This window comes from Musca autumnalis, unplaced genomic scaffold (assembly GCF_047663935.1).
Source record: "Musca autumnalis isolate F117 unplaced genomic scaffold, ASM4766393v1 scaffold_4, whole genome shotgun sequence".
NCBI lineage: Eukaryota > Metazoa > Arthropoda > Insecta > Diptera > Muscidae > Musca > Musca autumnalis.
In genome coordinates this window covers 4,974,413-4,981,230 of record NW_027411977.1, presented here as the reverse complement: position 1 = coordinate 4,981,230, position 6,818 = coordinate 4,974,413, and positions in this window count along the sequence as shown.

The window sequence follows — 6,818 nt, the reverse complement described above, 5'->3', positions numbered from 1 at the left end:
GGGAGTGGCCGAATTGGTCCATACGTTACACATCCTAATATATCTACCAGATATAGATCAGGTTCAAATATGGACTATATTTGTCCACTCCATCTGGTACTTCCCACACAAAATTTCGGATAAATTCACTTTAAGACCTGCAATCGAATCACTTTGATTTTTGTTGAAGCAACTTACATTCACTACCTCAATTACGGTGTTAAAATTTTTTTCAGGGGTATATCCATACTTCTTGAGCTAACAGCCCGAAGGGTGTAAAAACCCCCTATGGTACCATATGTAGTGGCTGGAGATCCACTTCCATAATGGTCAATGTCGATCCATTAAGTATCTCCTCCGCAAAACTTTTGATCTTTAATACTAATCAACATTTTTGTCGGTTCATACATCAACAATTTTTAAAACCCCCTAATTGTTTCAATATACACAGGCTGAGGGTATATCTCTGTCAGCTAAGCTGACTGATACTTTTTTTACTTGTTTATAAATTTATTAGTTGGTCATTGAGGCTCAATTCTTTGTAACATACGAGTATATAACATACATGTCGCAAATCTTAAGATATAAAGAAAATAAAATTATCATTCCTCCCTCGTTCAAAAGACAAAACTCGTTTTCAAAAGAATTTTATAGAATTTTAAGGTAACGACTAAATGAATATTTCTGAAATAGCTGCTGCCTATCAAAGCTAACAAAATAAACAATTAAGCCTAAAACGGTACGAAAACAAACAAAGAAAGCGAACAAAAACAGCAGCAGCAGTAGTAAGTAAATCATATTCAACTACAGCTCGACCTAACAATTCATCCATCCAACCCTTTTCAATGCCAACCGAAAAATGCAAAATATTTAGAAAATTTTCTTTTCTTCTTTCTTTTGTCTACTTGAGAATCTCTTCATAAACGTTTTAATATTTACAAGAAAAATTGAATAATAATCAACTGCCGTGAAACAGTCGAGTTTGACCAAAGAAAAAATTAAGTTAAAATGTAAAAAATCGAGTCCACAATGATTTTGAAGTGAAAGTATTTTGAATGCAATAAAGATTTGTTCAAATTGGACCAATGTTAAAGAAGTTATGAGTATTTTTGCATATAGTTTTTAAATAATTTGACCTTTTTAAGGCGCGATAGCCAAAAAATCTGAAAATATACTGAAATGTTTTGTTGATGAGCAGCATCACCACAGCAAAAAATAAGGGAAATCGAAAACCTCACTTTGAAAAAGTTTCGGATTTCACTCAAAAATCCCCATATACTTTGTGGGATCTTAAATAATTAAGTATCACTTCGGTTAGTTATTTGGAACAATCCGACCAATATAGAGAGAAGTAGAAGCTTTGTAACAAAGACTACTAAAAACGTTAGTAAGAGAGGAATGACCCTAAATATCGGGGCCCATATGTCATGAAGGCTTCCACTAGCAAAAAAATATAATCTGGCACACGATTCGAGGACTTAGGGGTCGATTATGGATTGCAATCCAACTCCAGTTGCGTTTGCCGACAACAAATTTAATAATAGAGGGGCGCCAAGCCCAAGATTTAATGATTGAGAAAGCTGATGAAAAAGATATCAACATAGTCGTTATCAGTGAAAAATATATAAAATGCAAATCAAAAAACTGGAACCAGGATGCACAGGGTAAAGCAGCGGTGTATATAAGGAACCCGTTGTTAAATATCTCCAAAGTGGAACAGAGTGAAAAATGCTTCGTCGTAGTACATACAAAAGGCATAAGAATATACAGCTGCTATTTCTCACCTAACAAAGAGCTATCCGATTTCCTACAGAAAGTAGATAAACTCGCACAACATATTAAAAGTTATGACACCCCTGTTCTTATTGGAGACGATTTTAATAGAAAGTCCTCGGAGTGATCGTCAAGAATTACGGAAAAAGAGTCGCAATTAGTGAGATGACTACATCTTTGGAACTAATCATCCTTAAGAGACATAACACCCCAACTTTTTTACGTGGGGAGGCAAATTCTATAATTGACATTACTCTTGGTTCAATATCTGTTGCTAGGAAAACATGTTATTGGGAAGTCTTAAGCGAGGAAACTTTAAGCGACCACCATTACATAACAATAATTGTTCCACAAACATCCCATAAGGGACAAGGGAGACTTCTCTCATATCAATGAGTGCATCCCGATTCATATTAGCTCAATGATATGGGACCTACAGTTTATTGCCGAGTCCGAACGGCGTGTCTTAAGACACCACTTGTAGAGAAGTTTTACATGGCTGAAATACCCAGGAAATGTCGCCAACATTACGGGGTGGTATTTTGCCACCGTTGAAAATTTGATGTTGCCTAGCCGGGGAATCGAACCCACACATTGCATTGCACCACGGTGGCACCATTACATTACGATGGCAATAAATCACAACACAATCCCTGTGAATCCACCTAGACCATTATGGAATACAAAGAAAATGAATCCGGAAGATGTAAGGAAAAAATAATCGAGTTAAGTGAAGGGTACAAAATAGATGACCAAGGAGATATAAATAATACAGTAAAAGATCTGATCGACTTACTGATGCAAATATGTGATGCGGGTATGCCAAAAACTACTAATATGGTTGTATCCAAAAAACAAGCCTATGGGTGGAACAACGACAGAGCTACGGAAAAAGTGCCACAAAGCCAAGAGAACGGCAACCAGCAAAAATGCGCAGCTGAAGCGAGTCATATAAACGAGCAAGAAACAACCTATAAAAGATCCAAGAAAAAATTGTGGGAAGCGTTGTGCAAAGAAATTGAAAATGATCATTGGGGCCTCCCGTACAAGATAATCATGAAGAAGACTGGCAACAGAAATTGTATACCAGGAATAAGAAACCCACAGTGGGCAAGAACAATTGTTAGCACACTATTCTCAAAAAGTTTAACGCCTCGAGAACAAATGCACTTCCCCGAGATACAAAATGTGCAGTATTTTGCTATAGCTGAAATTCAAAACATTTGCCTAAAAAACGAAAAGCACCAGGCCCAGATAGAATACCAAATGAGATTATCTCACTACATGGAAATGTGTGGCCGGAGATCTTTCTACGCACTTTCAATGAGTGCCTCAATTTGGGTATTTCCCCAAAAATATGAAAAACCAACAACTTGTGCTACTCCAAAAACACAATAAATCACTAAACAACCCGTCATCATACAAAACCTTAGATACCTGTTAGATACCTGTGGTAAACTCTTTGAGAAGTTACTATTAAGCAGAGTTGATACAGCAGCAAACAGAAAGGATTGGAGATCTTTTCATAATTCGGCTTATGGAACAAATGTTCCGTAGACTTGAAGACGAAGTAAGCAAATATGGAGGATTTTCAAAGATACAGTTTGGCTTCATTAAGGGAATAAAGTATTGGAGACTTTAAAGAAAGCCACGGAACAAAAACGTTTTGGTGCATTAACAACACTAGACATAAAAAATTCTTCCGATAATACGACAAATGTTAAGATCTCGAGAAATTCCGCAATATCTCATCAAAATGATTGACAGTTACCTCGATGACAGAATAGTACTATTTGTCCGGTGTCCAAAATTATGAAATAACATCGGGAGTTCCACAAGGCTGCATATTACCCATTCCTATGGAACCTTATGTATGACGGCCTTCTTAATCTGAACCTTTCAAATGATACAAAATTAGTTGGATACGCTGACGTCGTAGCACTATTGGACGCATTTGTTCTTAACACCGACGTAGCCAGGGGTTCTCATATGATATTAGCTTATTTTTTAATTTTTGAGTAAAATTTTAAACTCTTTTAAATTGTTCAAGAAATATGTAAAGTAGTTGGAAGCATTACAGAGAATTATTTAAATACATTGGTATACTCATTGTCCAACATATTTGAAAATATAAAAATACTGAACAACTTAGACTTTTTGAGCAATTTTTCTTGTTAAGTTTAAAATTGTTGTTTAAGCGTTTAATCGGAATTTAAGGCAGACTGTAAGTGTTACTGAGTTCAGAACAATACGTTTATTTGTATTTATTGAACGTTTGTAACATATTAGGTCCAATACTTTGGCTTATAAACAACATCCAGAAAACAACATTGCGATATTTTGTTTTTGAAATTTTTTATAAGAGCAATTCAACAATAAAATCTAAAACCGTTGTTTAATCTTTGTGGTTTTAAGTGTTAACATATTTTCTCTAACACGTTTTTATAATGAACTATTTTGAAATTCATAACAATTACAAATTCTTTATTATGTTTGAAATTTGCAATAAAAAACAATGTATATCTACCATTTTTATGATATAATTTCTGTTCCACCGTAGTGTCGTAAATGTCTATTGGACAAAAGGATTTTTCTGTAAAATTTTTATGTTTTGTTCGACCTTTCAAATTTAAATAAAATCAAGATTATTGAGCTTGAGGTCAATGTTTATATTTTACTAGCTGAACCCGGAGCCCTTCGCTACCCCGAATAAGGTAAAATATATTTTGATAAATTTATTTGTAGGCCAATTTTCATCACCCTTGGAAACTTTCATTAAAATCGGGTATATAAAGCGTGTTTAGTGCATCAAATACATGAAATCGGACGAAAATATATATGGGAGCTATATCCAAATCTGAACCAATTTCAATATAATTTGAAAAATGTATTTTTAGACCCAATTCCGTCACACATCCAAAATTTCATTGAAATTGGACATGCATAGCGTGTTTAATGCATAAAATACATGAAATTCCTGCACACATCCAAAATTTGGAGACATTATCTGTTACCATTCTATAGATATTTGCATAAAAAAATCTAAATTTGTTGGTGGTACCTCCGATTCAGATGCTATATCTCGGGATCAACGCGGAATTTCAGAACTTTTTATAGCGTATGTTACCTTCAGGCCATGTAGTGATATACTCTGAAAATTACAAGAAGATCGGTTCAGCGGTTTTGAGTCCATAAACTTCAAACAAACATTACATTACATATCGACGCCTCCAAACAATAGTATGCTAAGTCGACTTAGCATGTTTTCAAGTTCTCTACATTTTTATATTTAACGTCCTTTAACTTAAATTCTGTCAAATTTTGGTAATGATCGGACAATCCGAACAGAAGTTATAAACAAATATTTACTTAGCATAGTACTGAAGGTCAAAGAAATTTCCAAACTTTAAGAGCTTGTCCTGCAAAACTCCCTTTTCAGAATTAGCATACTATTATTTGGAGGTGTCGATATTATTTCCAATATTTCAAAACTACAATGAATTTCATCTTCAGTAATGTTTCTGTCGATTACACTTTGAATAAAACCAGAAGAAAACGTCATAAAAACCCACAGCAATTGTATTTTGAGAAGTACTTTCAATGGATGCACATTTCTAGAAATGTTAATTTTTCCTCCTTCGGTAAAGGACCTTGTGACGACAAACGAAATCTAAAAACCTGCTCGGAAACAGGTTCTTCTTCGTCAAAATCTCAACAAGTTCCACTCGATTTTGCGGACAGGAATATATCCTGAGCCTGTGTGAATTGAAACTTTCATCTATAAACAGATCGAATAGCGGCTACACAGCCTACATCCTTAAACCCAAAAATTATGCATTACGCGATTTTCAGAATTTTTTAGCCATTTTCGGACGTATGAACTTGCAAACAAAATATGGATTTGTATCATTGATCACAAGTGTTGCGGAGGAGGTATGGAGATATGGACAGGACCGACTTAGTTCATTTTGGGAGTAGATCTCATTTTGGGAGTCATTCCTTTCAGAAGATATTGCGCCCACCAGTCATATCAGTTTGCCACAGTATAATTTTCACCTTTTGACTCTTATGTCAGGAAATATGGACTTGTCCACGAAAAACATAATACCGCTCTAAACACCAGAAATACCTTCAGTAAAAATTTCTAAAGATCCTCAAATAGACCTTAAACTGCACTTGTGATGGAGGTACCCCATTTTCGAGCAAAAACTAAGTTTGGAAAAAAATATTACTAAATCCAAAGTTTGGACCAAATCGGTTTCTCGTTCAAGAAAACTCGCGCATACCACATTAGCTAAAATTCTTGAAATTTGGGGGGGGGGGGGGAAATACCGGATGAAGTAGACCGAAAAGCACCATCTTCGAATTTTGTATATATAAGGCTGGCTGACATATTGCGATAAACAAAATTTGGACCAACGTGACTGCACGTGATTGCCTTAGGTGTTGTTTACAGCTTTCGGGCCATTTTCTCTGGAAGTATAGACTTGCATCTGAAAAACTTGTACTGTAGTAATAGGGGCCCCACTTGTTGCAAAAAAGCAAAGCGTTTACAGAAAGTTTTTTTATTTATTGAATTATTTATTTCATATTTTTACTTATAACCAAGAGCATGGTACAAATACACAGGTAGCCGCATCGGCAATTGTTGGTAACATAAGATGTCAAAATTTGACATAAATTCAATGCAATTGACACATTATGTTACCATCAGCTGGCATGATAATGCTACCTGTATTATTGTACCATGGTAAAGAGGTAGGTTTAAATGAAAACAATCTATAGATCTCTGCTTTTTCCTGAATTCCCATTACTTCAAAATTAGTAAATACAAAAGCAACAAGTGGATTTGTTTATAATACCTTATTTTGAGCATTTTATAAAAAACGCGAAAAATGAATGAAGACAGATGCACGATTTGGCGACAGAATTTGTCATTTACATAACCGCGATTATGTGCTAGAATTTCTTGATGGATAGACTAACTATTGCTCAGCATTAGTTCTCGGCCTTCAGAAAATCTTTGTGATAGGTAGACATCGGATTTTTGCATATTTTTGAAAATT